General features: G+C 37.0%; 1 protein-coding gene across 2 annotated transcripts in view; it reads right to left on the minus strand.

Moving 5' to 3' along the window:
* Positions 1-16,714, minus strand: part of LOC125242375 (protein artichoke) — a 165,611-nt gene that overhangs the window by 60,635 nt on the left and 88,262 nt on the right. For both annotated transcript variants that reach the window (XM_048151179.1, XM_048151180.1), the window contains one exon: positions 12,474-12,510. The gene's annotated coding sequence lies outside the window, so the exon portion shown is untranslated. The remainder of the gene's footprint in view (positions 1-12,473; positions 12,511-16,714) is intronic.

Below are 16,714 nucleotides of genomic sequence, written 5' to 3' on the forward strand. Positions count from 1 at the left end.
CAAACGTTACCTAATAAACAACCCTCAAATTTGACAGCTCCGGAACGAAGTTTGATACGAGTGACAAAAATAAAACACGACCGTTTGAGTGTTTTAAATCGACACTAGTTACGAATTTCCTTTTCGCACGTGTATCGTAAGACGTTTTTCAGTACAGATGGCGCTCCGAAGTTTCGACCTGGCCCCGTAGCCGAATGGCATTTCTGCGACGCGAAACGCCACCGAAACGCCGCAGAAATATAGTCTGGCTCTGTCGCGCAGGATTTTACGCGCCAATATCCTCTCAAGTTTTTGCTTACGAAACTATTCTCACCTCTTCAAGTAAAATCTAGAAGGAAGGTCAGAAATAGCTTAAAAGCCAATATGAACCCGGCGCTCTTGTTCCGACAAGACATAAACCGTAAAAGTTTATTATGATAGCGCAACAATACTTAAATTTTACGATGTGCTGTAAAAGGCATCAGATTTTGATGTACGAGATGACCCATATTCTGAGAAACTATGCGAATTTAAAAGGTTTTCATAAACTCAGCTTTCTTTTCTACTCGTAGATACTTAAAACTTCTTGGACTACCTACCTATTTAAGAGCTTAGTTTTTAAATTTAAAATGCAGTCTAATTATGGAAAAAGTATGTAAAGTATGAAATCCATACTTTGTCAAAGACATTGACCTTTTAGAGAGTGTGCAGCGAAGAGCCACCAAGATGCCATTCCAGCTGAGACGCCTACCCTACGAGGAAAGGTTAAGTATACTGAAGCTGCCCATGCTTAAGACAGGAGAGCGAGAGGAGACCTTATCGAGTGTTTCAAGATCGTTACCCACTGTTACTACCTCCCCGACATTCACAAAGTAGTCACTATGATAGTACCAGCCGCGAGACCCGAGGTCACAGCCTAAAACTGATTCGCACTCCTACTACTACTAAAGCTGCATATCATTCCCTATCCAATCGTGTTGTAGCGGCTTGGAACCGTTTACCGGATAGTGCTGTTACTGTGCTCCCTCAGTGAATGTGTTTAAAAACAGACTAGACAAGTGGCTTTTAAATAATAAGATAGTGACATGACTTTGCTAACTATAAATCATGAGACACTGTGCTGCTCATCAGCTGAATAGCTGCTCGCCTATAATTAAATAATAATAATAATTGGGGTAAGCTCTCTTAATCCTCTTTCCTTAAGATATCGTTTCTGGGTAGTCGCTCGCAAGTCACACTAAAACTAATCAATGTGTACATAGGCCCCAATGTGGAAGCTACACGAACTTTACAGAGGCCATGAGTTCAAGTTTCCTCAGTCAGATGCAAAGAGAACTGACGGACTGCCAATGCTGCGCTTTAAAGATTGCGTGAATCGTGAGAGGCAACCATGTCATCTTTGACATCCCATGGAAACAGTGGCAGCGACTGGCCGAAGGCCCATGAGGCGTCATGTTGTCCATAACGGTGAATCCAAGCACGACGAAGCATGCTCTTTGAAAGAGAAACGCATGCATGGCGTCACGAGCAGGCCTCCCCGCTCACCTGGGGGAGCATACAGCTGCCTGCTGCAATGTGTGTGGACCTCTCTCGCATTGGGCTTATACTATACTAAACTTACAGTGTTGAAATATACATAAATGGAAGACCTTTTAAATAAACAATTGTAAAAAATACTATTATATTGTAACATTAATTTTGAGCAAGATTACATTGAGGCATTCTGTTCGGTCCTTGTTTGTTTATTTACTTTCTGACTCTTGGAGACCATATACATCTCCAAGGAAAAAAAAAGTAGATTAAGTATACATATATTTTTTTCTTTTGTTGAGACATCAAGAGTCTTTTACAACTTTAAAGTTATTTTAGTTATCTTTTATTTGTGTCAGTTCGTTTTTTTTCTTCATCATGTATAATTTTTCTTTTTTTAGATGTACTTTGACACTTAGAGACTCTTTACATCTCTAACATCTCTTATTAATCCTAGTAGCTTTGTACTTTGTATAATTTATTGATATTAATTTCTATGGAGGTACCTACCTAGTCTGTTAATATTTTTTTTGATGAATACTTTTGCTTTTTAAATTGTATCTATTTTTTTTTAATGCATGTTAATTATAAGATGTAATGTTTTGAAAAGAAGTGGCCCGCCGAGTTTCTTGCCGGTCCCATAGTGGATACCCCCTCCAACTGAGAGGAGACTGAAATCTTCTCGAGGATGAGGCGTAGGGTTAGAGCCGGTGTAGCTTTATTTGACGTTCATATGCGCATTGTGATATGCCGACTTGGAAAATAAATATTTCATTTCATTTCATTACAATAGGGATAGTAACGAGAAATATGTACCTATATAAGTAAGAAGAATTATTAATTATAAATTTTAATCTTCATTCTTAAGTGAAATTACGCCTACAATTATTATTTCTGTAGAAAGTGTAATTATCATTTCCCCGTATAATTTCAGACTAAGAGCACTTTAAAATTCGACCACTCCGTGGAATCAAGCTTTGCTAAGAACTATCAAAGTTTCTGAAAAGTAAGAAGAGTAGGACTAATGATGGACACAAAATGTTCATCTTGATATTATGAATTTTAATTTCCGTTTCTGTGGTTTAGGATGTAGTAAATCAATATGGACAGTAAAACACCAATTGCAATGTAGGATAATCTAGATTTCTAATGCTTTTTTGGAGAACATACCTACATCGATGACAATACGGAAAAATTGAGTAAGCAGAGTAGATAAAATTATATAATACAGGATGTAACATTAATGCTGGTGATCCATTTAAGAGCATAACCGGTATCGAATACCACTTCCTTTTTTTAAAATAAACACCATGAAAATTAAAGGTACTATAGAAGGTAATGTATAAGCCGTAGGATTTATCTTCGGCAATTATGTTACATAGTGTATATGGTTTAGATAAGAACCAAAAATTACAATATTTAACTATCGTGGAACACTTTGATGAATTGGGGAAATTTTGGACTGTCCAGCGCCTGGTCTATTTTTAGAAAAGTATTTTAAATATCCGAAAAACTGACATGGAAATATGATGTTGAATAAAAACATGTAAAAAACTGCACAAACCTTTGCATACAGGTCCAATAAAATGTTTTTGTTTGGCGTTTGTAAAATATTGGCCTTGTTTATTCGAATCGAGGTTGTTTTTCTATCGGATAACATTTTCTCTATAATCAAACCATTGCTGCATGAATAGAACCCGATGCTGACTTAATAACTTGATACATTTTTTAACATATTATACCTGTATTTTGATACAATCTTGACGATCTTGGCGATGTCACGTTAGTATTGACTTATTAATTAATTTTAACTATTTTTAACCGCCGCCTCAAATCTCTCAAAAGAAGGTGGTTCTCTATTCGTCTGTATTTTTTTTTATGTTTGTTCCTCGATATCTTCGTCGTTACTGGACCGATTTTGAATTTTTTTTTTGATTGAATGTATATGCATACAGATTGGTCCCATTTTTCTCAGAACCCAGTTCTGATGATGGGATCCTGGAGTAATCGAGGGAACTCCTCGAATCTGAAAGGCATACATATGGCGATTTTTGGTTTTTTAAAGGAACAGCATGCATTTACGTACGGAATAGTGACATTTGGTGCAGTGGAACTGCTGATGATGGTCAGAACGGAACTCCTCAAATCTGAACGGCACGCTTATAGTGACTTTGGTATTTTTATAAGAACAGCATGCACTTAAGTCCAGAACAGTGACATTTGGTGCAGTGGAACTCCTGATGATGGTCAGAACGGAACTCCTTAAATCTGAACGGCACGCTTATAGTGACTTTGGTATTTTTATAAGAACAGCATGCACTTACGTCCAGAATAGTGACATTTGGTGCAGTGGAACTGCAGATGATGGTCAGAACCGAACTCCTCAAATCTGAACGGCACACTTATAGTGACTTTTGTATTTTTATAAGAACAGCATGCATTTAAGTTCAGAACAGTAACATTTATTTAGTTATATTTGTTAAGCATATTGACTTTTCAAGTCAAATTTTGTCAAGCTTCGATTTCTTAGAATCGGATTCATGAGGAATTGAGGAAACTCCTCAAACCTTAACGGTATACGTATATTGATTTTTGTTGCCATCAAATAATTAAAGCATTAAAAGCAGTTTAAAAAAATACCTACACATTTCTACATAATCCAACATTCGCAAGTAGCTTTCACCAGAACCCCAAAGGCGGCGGTTTTTTTTTCTTAAAAATTATTTAATTAAATTATGAGGCATGATTTTCTACTAGTCTACATTGGAGCAAAGCAAATAAGATTATAATCAGTGCATTAGGAAACCAATTTAAAAAAAATAAAAATAACTTAAAACAACATATAGGTACCTACTATTGTTTATAAAGTTTAACAACAATATCTTATAGCTCATTCAAGAGATACCTACTCGTACTTCTTCAATTATTTTTTAAATCAATTTCAGGACCTTGTACTATAAGTATTAGTTTCTATTGCTGGGAACTATGTAGAATTACCTATGATCAGGGGCGGCTCACTCCGCGATTCTATCGCCGCGCTACAAGTACATGCTGGCGGCCGCGAGTTCGCGGCCCATTCAGTGGTGACGACTTTCGCGCGGCGCAATAGAATTCAATGTCGGCTGCTCGCGTGCGGTCCGTTTGCTAATATAGGTATGAATTTAGAATGGCGGCATTTTATGAACAACAAAGGAGTGAGCCTTCTGTACTTGTATTATTATATATTCTGTGCTATGATAGATATCTTTGGAATTTAATATTGAACCTTAATAGTATTTTTAAACGGTAGCTTAAAATTGTATATTTATAATACAATAGATTGGTAATAAGTCCCTCCGGTCGATCCTCCGTATCTTCTGGCCGAAAACTATAAGAAATGAGGATCTGTGGAGTATGTGCCGACAACCTCCGATTGCCCAGGAAGTGGCTCTGCGGAAATGGAGATGGATCGGTCATACCCTTCGAAGAGGAGCTACCAACAGCGCCAGTATCGCGTTTGAGTGGCGGCCTCAAGGAGGAAAGAGGGCCCGCAAACGCCCCGTACACACCTGGAGACGGAGCGTTGAGAACGAGCTGAGGGAATATGGACTGAGCTGGAACGAGGCCAAGGTGGTGGCTCAAGATAGAAAGGCGTGGAAGGATCTTGTGGAGGCCCTATGCACCTATGGGGTGCCTTAGGACATACAACAACAACAACAACAGATTGGTAATAAAATAGATTTCCATCGAGTTTGATTGAATATTGTTCGTGGAATCGGAAAATTTTGATCAATATACATTTTGGCTGAAGCGAAAACAATGTGAAATCAACGAGTCAACATAAATAATCAATGCAAATACCTTATTGTTGATCATCTATCGAGTAATCTAAAATTTGATGAAGCTTCGTGGATGGTTTTACGGTCATGGATAATATTCCATGACAACAATAAATTGCTAATTTATTTTACCAAATACAAATTTATATGAGACATGATTATTAAAAATTTGCTGGTGTACGAACTATGTGGAAAACTGTTATTCAAAAACCGTAAAACATTTACCTAAACATAGACTCGTAAAAATGTTATCATCCTCCTAGCGTTATCCCGGCATTTGGCGTAGGCACTAGTTTTACTAGGCCTTATTGGGATTAGGCCGGTTTCCTCACCATGTTTTCCTTCACCGAAAAGCGACTGGCAAATATCAAATGACATTTCGAGCCAGGGTTCGAACCCGCGACTTCCGGATTGAAAGTCGCATGCTCTTAGCATGGTAGTTAACCAGACTCGTAAAAATGTGTGACTAAACATTAATTAGTTAGACAATCATAATCATAAAGAATATTGAAATTTACAACTACATATTATTAACACATTTTTTTATTATTAATTAATCAACACAGGGAAGAAAACCTTTAGACCATTTGGATCGTAAATCGTAACAAATACGATACAAAAACGAGGGAGACAGGAGTGGAGACTTTGTCCTCCAAGTATCAGATCAGAGGACAACAGAATGGGCAGATGTCTTTAGCGAGTTGTTTTATCATCATCCATTCATTTTATCAGCTACCATTTGATGCTGCACTTGGACCAGATTCGGAGCGCTATCAACTCATCCGATAATAAAAGGCGACGTATGCCAGTGACGGAAAACATTTCCCGTTAAATCGAAGCTCCGATTTACAATTTCGATACAATATCGCCGCTCAATGGCGCCGGCGAGCGCAAACAGGACGCTGATTCTGACACAAAAAGAAAAAACTGTTCATGTTACTGCTAGCGAAGTCATTTGAAAGTAATGAATTTGCACTTAAGTTAAATAAGGTTCGACGTTAAATATATATATTTTATACAAAACTACTTTGTGACCTGCGGCGCAACCTTTTCAAAATATAGAAGTGAAGTACCTGCTTAAAAGTAGGTAGTCGCCAAGATATATGAAGTACTCAAAAGGCGTGTTCAGATATTTTTGAGTACCTCGGGCGCTCTTATATATCTGATGGCGAGGTACTACTAAGATAATTGAAATGTTTTATGAAAATCGCTTTATCCGTTTACTTACATTATGGTTATTTTTAAGTTTATGATCCTGCTCACGTTAAACAATGATTTGAACGATTCGTACTGTAACATATCTTTAGAAATATCGACCAACATTTAACCGCGTATTGTCAGTCGCCGAATATTTTTTGACTCAACGGAACAGCTTTGATAATGCATGGAAATTAAATTAGGCGAAACATTTTTCGCCAAGAACGCTCATTGACATTAACAAGTACGCTGCTACAGTTATGAAGGATCAGATATCAAATAAATTCTGGTTTCTTAATGAAAGCTCTCGGGTAGCGTTAAGAATTACTTCTAAGGTAGCGTGCCGTATTTTTTTAAGAAATTGCTCCGTTTGCTCTTTTCAGTTTTCCTGCAGCGTCGACAGAATCAGTGCGTTGTTTTCTCGTCAATGCTTCTGTGAGTTATGAGCCAGCGTATTGTTTAATGTGCAGCTCTGTGTCGACTGAAAGGCATATTGCGAAATAAAATTCAATACCAATTTTGTGCCAATTTGATTTACGCGCCGCGTTTACTCCCGCGTACGTGTAGCTAACTGGGCATCAAAACGAGTGGGTGCACCAATCAAATTTGTATTTGAATGTGATTTAAAATTAGCGAATGTGTTTCGATTCCACCGTTCAAAACCGTTGTTCAAATCGGATTGGTGCAACGTATCAATCCACGCTAATTATTTCGACAGATAGCACTTGTTCAAACAGTGGGTCTATTCTCGTCAGGTACATTCAGTCGATGCATGCTGCAATTTGGTAATTGGGCTATTGTCATTAGATTAGAATAGAGAGCAGCGAGTTTTGATTTTGAAATTTGGTATAAATTTGATTTCGTTCGATTAATCCCATACAGATATATTAATTGCACTCACATACTGGCTGGCTGGCTTTCACATTAAAGCAAATATGTTATGTATTACATTTTTATTATCGAAAACTGAATTCATGAACGGTTCAGAATTATGTGTACGAGTATGCGTTATGCTCTATTACAAAGTAATACATAACCCTAAAACATTGACCTGTACTAACGCGAGTTCAATCAAGAACAATATTCAGGTACACCAAGTTATCCGTCACATGGTGAAGTTATTATCACCTCAGGGTAAGGTTTCTTATTATCCATTTTTACAGTAAATATGTATGGGTTGTTTTGTATCAATCAGAGGGCAGGGCATCCATCAACCGCCGCGTGGTTCCGTTGGAATCAATCACTCGGAACATGTTGATAAGTTGCCTATGGAACGAGATCATTTGTAGTGCTGGGTTGTTTACGTTGGTGGTTAATACATTTATTTACTGTGAACAGCTGAACTTAATATTATATACAATACAATTTACAATACACCATTACAAACTACTCTTACTAACTTAATATACAACTATGATGGTTCATTAGACTTATATTGACCGGGATATAGACCGTGATTACCTTTTTGATTTTTGTCGAGCTCCCGATATTTCGACGCAGTTGCATGCATCATGATCACGGAAAATTGACGAAGGCGGGTGGATGTTAAAGTTGCATAGACAGCGCGCGATCTACCCTCCTTCGCGCGCGTCGGCTGCGTTCACTTTCAGCGTTACCACTTGTCGCATTCACATTCGATGATCTGTCCAAACACACTACACTCACAGTGTCACTACGTTTGTTCAATTCTGACTTCACATTAGATAGTTTGAAGCCATCCTCACGATTGAGATTTTTATATTTGGAATCTCAATGGCTTTTTTACACAAACAAATCACTGGATTCCATACATTAGATAGTTTGAAGCCATCTTCACGATTGAGATTTTTATATTTGTGAATCTCAATGGCTTCTCTTACCAACCGGTGAAGCCAGAATTGAACAAACGCCATTATAAAACCAATAAAATAATTACCATAAATTATACGTATGAAAATCGTTTGTATAACAACTGGCTGTAGTTAATTTTCAACAATTATAAACTGTTAATGCACCTAAAAAGCAATTTTATTAAATCAATTATTGATTTTGATTCATATAGTACCTATACTATAAAATACCTAATTGTTACTTAACTTACTATATAATGAACGAAAAGACATTATACCTAGATACATAGGTACAATGTTATCTGTGTTTGGATCAGATCAAAAGAAAAATAAGATATTTGGCGATTTCAATCTTACATAAATCTTTTTATCCATAACGACCTTGTCATATTTTTATCCATAACGACCTTGTCTAATCAGAGGAAAGCCGTTGCCCAAACTAACTTTCCATATAAATGTAGTACCCACTTTCATCTGGATATTATTGGCATTATTAGAAAATATGGACCTGGATTCGATGTTCCTAACTCTTGTGATAGGTAATTTAAAAATCGAAATTAAAGATTTTTTATGTTGTCAATATCCAGGGAAATAACCAAAAAATTAAAAGTTTGAAAAACCCCCGACACAGTGGACCGATTTTCTATGATTTATGTGAACACTTCCGACTAACTCAGATTCCAAACAAAAAAAAAACTAAATCTAAATCGGTTCATCCGTTCGGGAGCTACGATGCCACAGAGAGACACACACACAGACAGACAAACAAATAGACAGACAGACACGTCAAACTTATAACACCCTAACGTTTTTGCGTCGGGGGTTAAAAAAAGAACTAACTTTGTATGAAGTTTCGATCGTCCTTTTAAACAACAAGGGATAACACAAAGGCCGTTATTTTACCCACTTGATTTATCCAAACACATCACAATAATACACAAATGAGTTCTATTCGAAAAAACCGTCACATATTCTAAAGAAATGTTATAAATGTACCCATAATATCATATGCATGATTATAAACAGGTTTTGAGAATGAAATGAAAAGAAAACATTCTTTGGGCTCTTTGTTATTCACGGACGTAAACTGAAAAGCCGGGAGATAAGGCACGTCTTCTTCGCATAGCGCATTCTAACCTATGGAAAGTTACCCGGAATCTCTTTTTAAGGCAATTGTTTAATACATAATGTTTAAGAGTTATCTCAAAAAGAAAAATGTAAGTAATATGAAACAAGCCGTACGAGGGCGATTTTTTAATCTCGCATACGGGATTTTGTCACTAAAATACCGGTTGAAAACAGTGACATGCCTATTATTTTCAGTAACAATTTTCTGAATTCAAACGCGTGAGACTCAAAAATCGGCCCGCAGTTTGTGAGTTTTTACTGATTCTTCTAAATTATATCCATGGAACGATGGTGATTATAGTAATGAATGTTTGAAATTAATAATACATAGATTTTTTTTGAAGATTCTAAAGTACTAACCATACCTATTACATACATTCTTACTTATCGGCATGTATTCATAGGAATAGAAAATACAAAATAAATAATCTACTAATAGGCTTAGGGTTACTTCGCCTTAAGTAAATAATAATAATAGATACGGCGACAAATCCTTAATGCCGTTATGAAAAAAGTACGGCTAAAAACATATAGAAAAGAGTACGACTAAAAACATATACAATACAAAGCCACTTTTTTCTCCGTACATATACAGACAGCACTATGAATTTGAAGTATATAGGTATATTACTAAGTAATTTATATTTTTAGAACTTCTGAAATTATCAATAATGCCCAGGTAAACTCAATACCACGAGCAAGTTTTCGATTACGCTCTGTCATCGATCACGTTTAAGGAAAACGTAACGAGACACGTGCCAAAACGAAATCTGTTCCCGAGACACCCAATAATTCTCCTTGATTTCCTGTTTCTACTCCCACGGGAAAATAACGAAGCTTAATTTGACACGTGGTTATTCTCCAAAATATCCAATATAGCACTTGATTAACAGTGTCCGCCAAGTTTCTAACGAGTCTATTTTAAAACGGGTATACGGTAAATAACTTTATTAGGGTCACTTGCGCCACCGGAAATGGATGGTCAACCTGAGGTTAACACACCATTTTATATGGAATTTGACAGTTGACAGCCTACTAGCCTTCAGTTAAGCGGGTGGTGCAAGTGACCCTTAATTACAAAGATCTCTTTGATAATTCGCTCCATATTGACCCCATTGTTTCATTCTCGTAGAACAGTTGTCGGCCAATATGTCGTTTTGTTTGATGAAGGGTAAAGAAACAAAGCATCTCTCAAAGCATGGTTACGAAACTATATTAACTGTATGAACGAATATGAAAATACTTACCTACCCGCGGCATGTTGAACCCCGCTCTCCCCTATTACATAATACTGAGTAATGAATGTTAGAAGCAAACGCCGCGTCTTTCGACGCCCGTATGTAAAGGGTTAAATAGACTGCTAACAGAATACACATACACAGATACACACCTACACGTCTTCAGCGGGTCATGACCTCTGCAAATACCTATACCTACGTAAAGTTATTCTTGCATTCAGAAATACCTTTGAAAATCTGGCAGAGCTCGAGTTTGAGCACAACACAAAAGTAAGCCTTACAAACTTAACGTTTTCTGCTTACCTATTAGAGAAAAGGAAAACAAGGAAACTTTTCGGAGCAAAATCACGAAGGCTTAGATTTCTGCCATTTTGCAAAACGAGGCCGTTGCAAAATCCCGCTGATGGCTCTTTTGGCTAAGAGCTTTTGCGCGGCGTATTTAAGAATACTCTCTCACTCTCTCACTAAACAAAACGTGAACTTATGCCTACACATGCTCATAGGTATATATTATTCGTCTCAATCGTACAAATTGTTACAAAACCTAATCTATAGACATAAATTACTTCATAAGGACACGCTATATGAGCCTACGAATGACTTACTTGACTTATTCATTGGCATCAAAATCATTTTCACTGTAGTGTCGCAGAAGAAAACGTTCGACCGGCATCGTCTAAGATGTATAATCCGTGTACATTATATCGTTCATCTAGAGTGTCTACAAATATGCAGGTCTTAAGTATATCGTCTTAATCCATTTTGTTCGTGATCGCATATTATTACTGATGCGGTAACAGTCATTCCACTTTTGGTAGGAGTTCCCAGTGAATAATACCATGAATATCCCACCAAACGGACAGCATAACTTTTTTCGGGTGAGGCTCTGTTTTTGGTGCCTCTATTCCTTTTTCGTTTGGAGCTAGCCACTGACGTTTGCGTGTGTGATTTATATATAAGACCCATTTTTCATCTCCAGTGATAAGATGGTCCAACCAGTTGAATGTGCGGCGAAAAGACAGAAGTTGTATGCAGATATCGGCACGGCGGTTTAGTTGATCTCTATCAAGTTCGTGCAGTATCCAAACACTGTATTTGTAGTTTTTTCCCAACTCGTGTAAATGTGTTTCTATGGTGACATGAGAGCAGCCTAACTCGGTAGCAAGAGTACGACTCGTTAGCCTCGGATCTCCTTCAATTAAGGTTTTTAATTTGGCTACATCAATCTTCACCGGTCGACCAGACTTAGGTTGATCTGATAATGAAAAGTCGCCACTACGAAACCGTATTTACTGGTTGTAAATACTTTCCCCTGTTATGATTTATGCAATTTATATTTCAGGCCTAAAGGCGTTGTACTAAAAATCCAGCTTCAGACACCGGCTCCAATCCAAACATACTACTTATCATAATTCACATCGCACCTTCTACTTTTTTCCAAGCCAACTAGCATCAGCAAAAAATTGCTGCTCAATTCCCAGATCCGCGCCTGGAATGCCTTCACGGGACATAACCCCTTTATACAACTTTATACGAATATATGGCTGTTCAAACAATCAGGTATTAGAGATTTTCTTCAATATGAAATTGTTTTTTCGTCGAACCCATTCGTTACAAATTCGTCGTTTTATATTTTTTCATATGTGTGTGTGAGATTCTGCAGCGGAGACGCCAAAACTGGCATAATTTTTAAGTACTTACAGCCAGTTCTGTTAGGCAATTTTAAATATGTAATTTACTTAGTTTATGTTTACCTTTGTTTCGACGAATGCTGTGGAATGTAATGCCAATCTGAAACAAACAAATAAAATATATAGTCCACTGTTTAACACATGTACGAAGGGAGGGAAAACAATGTTTTGCTACACCCTTTCCAGGGTCCATTATGTAGGGTAAACTCGTCTCATTCGGTGACACGCCTAATTCGGTGATACAAGCTTTGAAGCACTATCCCGAAAGACGATTTTTAGTTGTTTCACCGAATTAGGCGTGTCACCGAATGAGGCGATTTTACCCTATATGCCCATGTAACATATTGGAATGCAAATGAAGATCTATCTAATAATAATTTACTTAAAAAAAATATTGTTCATTGACGTCCCTATTTAATTACAGAAGTAAATTAAGAGTTATTACGTCGAGTTATTAAGGAGATTAGAATTCAAACAATGCTTTTTGTTTACCGTGCTATCCTACAAACAAGCATTTCTTAAGTAGGTAGGTACTTTATTCTAACCTACGTAATTTAGATTGTACTTAAGTAAACTAAACATAACGCTGCATTTTGTTTTGTTCTATGATTTATGTTAATTACCTATGTAACTTCTATTTATTTTTGCTTTTAGACGTCAGTTATTTTATGAGCAGGGACCATTAAATACCACATACGGAGGTATGTATGAGGATGGATTTAATGGCCTGGCTCCCAATCGGAGGATAAGCCAAGGTTTTCCCTACATATAAATAATAAATGTTTATTTGTAGTAAGCTCTGGAACAGATATACGTGATGGACCACGGTGCCCGCTTACCATCAGCTGGACCATACGGACCATACCATTGACTGTTCCTGTTCTGGTATAGAGTCAGCAAAATTGTACCGATCGATGTAGGAAACATTTCGTTCTGGCGGCGCGGCGATCGATTATCATCAATCAGTCTCTGGTTCACTCTCTTAATGAGCCGTTGCTCTGAACCTGTACCATGAGTTTTTGACTTCTTATAATAAATAGGTACGTTACTCTACAGCATTTTGAAAAAGGCAATGCTATATTAAATTGACTAACTTATTATACGTATTCTCTGTCAACTGAGAGTTAATGCGATTTATTTCAACTATAGCTCAGCTCGTATGGCGATCATACAAACTTATTAGAATATCATCGAAGCGAGTCCGAAGCCCTAGAAAAAGTGAATCATAATTTTTTGTCAGGTTTTGATATCTGTACGCTGCCGGGAACACAATTTTACTTGAAGCCACGGATATACTTCTCTAACCTCTAGTTAAATACAATCTAACATTTTCCAACATAACATTACCTGCTTTGTGAAAATGACACTAACTTGATATTACAACCGCTTACCTCAGCGAGGTGGCGCAGCCACAAAGCGTGGGTAATTCGGCGGTCTGCTGCAACAGGTGACAAGCCAATCTCATTATACGGCTCCAGACGTTACTAATCTATTTGCTTACCCTTGTTACTAATTAAGATTAGTTTACCAACATTATTGACGGCGGTGCCTATACAGTCATTTAGTAATTCGTATGTCGTGTTAGTTGCGCGAATATTATCACAGCTTTCTAAAGCGTAAGTTGTTGTTTAATTTTATCAACTGTCTACAAAAATATTTGTATAGCAAATGTATAATGTATACATTATACATACATACATTATACAGCTATAGAGCTTAAGTATGAGTTAAATAAGCGAGGAATTAATAAATAAATAAATAAATAAATATTGAGGGGACATTTCCCTAAACAAATTTAGGGAAATGTTAAAGTCTCAACTGGTGATTTGATCAAATGTCTGAACTAGAATCTAATATATCAATTAGATTTATTAGACTCTTGCCTTTGTCTTGAAAATGATAAAACAGATCAATTAGCCCCAAACTAAGCAAAGCTTGTACTATGGGTGCTAAGCGACGATATACATACTTAAATAGATAAATACATACTTATATACATAGAAAACATCCATGACTCAGGAACAAATATCTGTGCTCATCACAAAAATAAATGCCCTTACCGGGATTCGAACCGGGGACCGCGGCTCAGCAGGCAAGGTCACTACCGACTGAGCCAGACCGGTCGTCAAACCTAATTAAACTTAATTTGACACGAATAAACCTAAACACGCATAATTGAACATCGCGCGCATTGCGAACATGTAATTCAAAACTCTTTCCAAGATCATTATTTGTATGGTGCCGATTTGTTTTTGTAGTACCTACCATTTCCACTATTGTCCATTGCCGTACTATTGTAAGATACTACATCGGTACACGGTGAACTATTTAACCTACATATCATCTAACCACCGCCACCACCCTAACCTTCTAAACTAATTTTCTACTCTAAAGTCTAGACCTCTAACTCATAATTATGTCACCCAGTACAGCCTGGCAAAAAAATAAAAATAAAACCGGCCAAGAGCGTGTCGGGCCACGCACAGTGTAGGGTTCTGTAGTTTTCCGTATTTTTCTCAAAAACTACTGAACCTATCAAGTTCAAAATAATTTTCCTAGAAAGTCTTTATAAAGTTCTACTTTTGTGTTTTTGTATATTTTTTAAACATATGGTTCAAAAGTTAGAGGGGGGGGACACTTTTTTTTCCTTTAGGAGCGATTATTTCCGAAAATATGAATATTATCAAAAAATTATTTTAGTAAACCCTTATTCATTTTTAAATACCTATCCAACAATATATCACACGTTAAGGTAGGAATGAAAAAAAAAACCAGGCCTCACTTTGTATGTAGGGGGGGTACCCTAATAAAACATTTTTTTCCACTTTTTATTTTTGCACTTTGTCGGCGTGATTGATATACATATTGGTACCAAATTTCAGCTTTCTAGTGCTAACAGTCACTGAGATTATCCGACGGATTATTAGACGGACAGACAGACATGGCGAAACTATAAGGGTTCCTAGTTGACAACGGAATCCTAAAAAGTGGCAATATCGTACTGTCGTCCTGCGTTTTCTTAGATATTGTAAAAGACGACATTACGATGTAGCCACTTTTTAATTTCTACTCTTTTTGCCAGGCAGTACCACCAACAGCTATAAATTTCTTCGGCTTTGTTTATCTAAAGTGCAACGTTCATATTGGACCGGTACTCCGTCATGCGCCGGCTGCCGGCGACGCTGTCGGAATGATTGAATTATCACTTACCAGTACACACGTTTTCATTAAATAGCGGGGAAATTTGTTTTTCAAACAAGCTCTTGGAACGATCCTAGCGTTTTCTGGGCTTCAAACATTTATACTGTCGTATTACATCACGTTCGATTTTTTTTTTCGAGTAATATTGTTTTTTTTTTATTACATTTCGAGGTGGACTGAAACTACAGGAGCAGTTAAGAACGCTTACATAAATGTAATTCGAGATAAAAGTGTCTAATTATGTTTTATTTATTTAAAATAAGCAATTTACTTTATGAAGGCCTTCGTGCGGGTTCTGTCGTCTCGGCTGATCAACACCTCGGGAAATCCCACGTATTTCTTGCACTTACAAATAGTGCGATAGGGACGGTCAGATGTTTCATCATTTATCGCGCGACCATACATGCCTGCCTGGCCAGCGTATTTGTTTGCAAGTACTTTAATTTTACTTAATTAAGTTATTTGATTAATAAGTATATGTTTAATTTAGAATAAGCTTTATTATTCAGATTTTCTACTTTTTGTCTTTTTATTAATTTTCATGACGACCGGTCTGGCCTAGCGCGTAGTAACCCTGCCTGCTACGCCGCTGTTCCGGGTTTGAATCCCAGTAACGGAATTTATTTGTATGATGAGCACTGATATCAGTCTGTTCCTGAGTCATGGATGTTTTCTATGTATGTATTTGTATATTATAATATAATATATGGGTGACCGAGCTTCGCTCGGTTCTATTTTATTGTATCACGTATTTAGATAAAAAAAAACTCTAATAAATACAAAAAAAAAACTTTATTTCTGGCCGGGATTCGAAAACCTGACATGACGCCTGCGATGTGCTTGCGAACAGAGCGACCTCTTACGACTGAGCTACGCCCAGCCGATGCGCGGTCGGCAAAATTAACGACCATATTTTGCGTTTACTAACGCGAAAGAAAAACACATGAAAACTCGAAAATTCGCGTTTTCCAGGATCTAAGGCTAAGCTAGATCGATTTTTCACCCACGAAAACCCCCGCATAACAAATTTCAGCGAAATCGTTAGAGCGGTTTCCGAGATCGTCGGTATATAATATAATTATAAATAAATATACAAGAATTGC

Source organism: Leguminivora glycinivorella, chromosome 2, assembly GCF_023078275.1.
Source record: "Leguminivora glycinivorella isolate SPB_JAAS2020 chromosome 2, LegGlyc_1.1, whole genome shotgun sequence".
Lineage (NCBI taxonomy): Eukaryota > Metazoa > Arthropoda > Insecta > Lepidoptera > Tortricidae > Leguminivora > Leguminivora glycinivorella.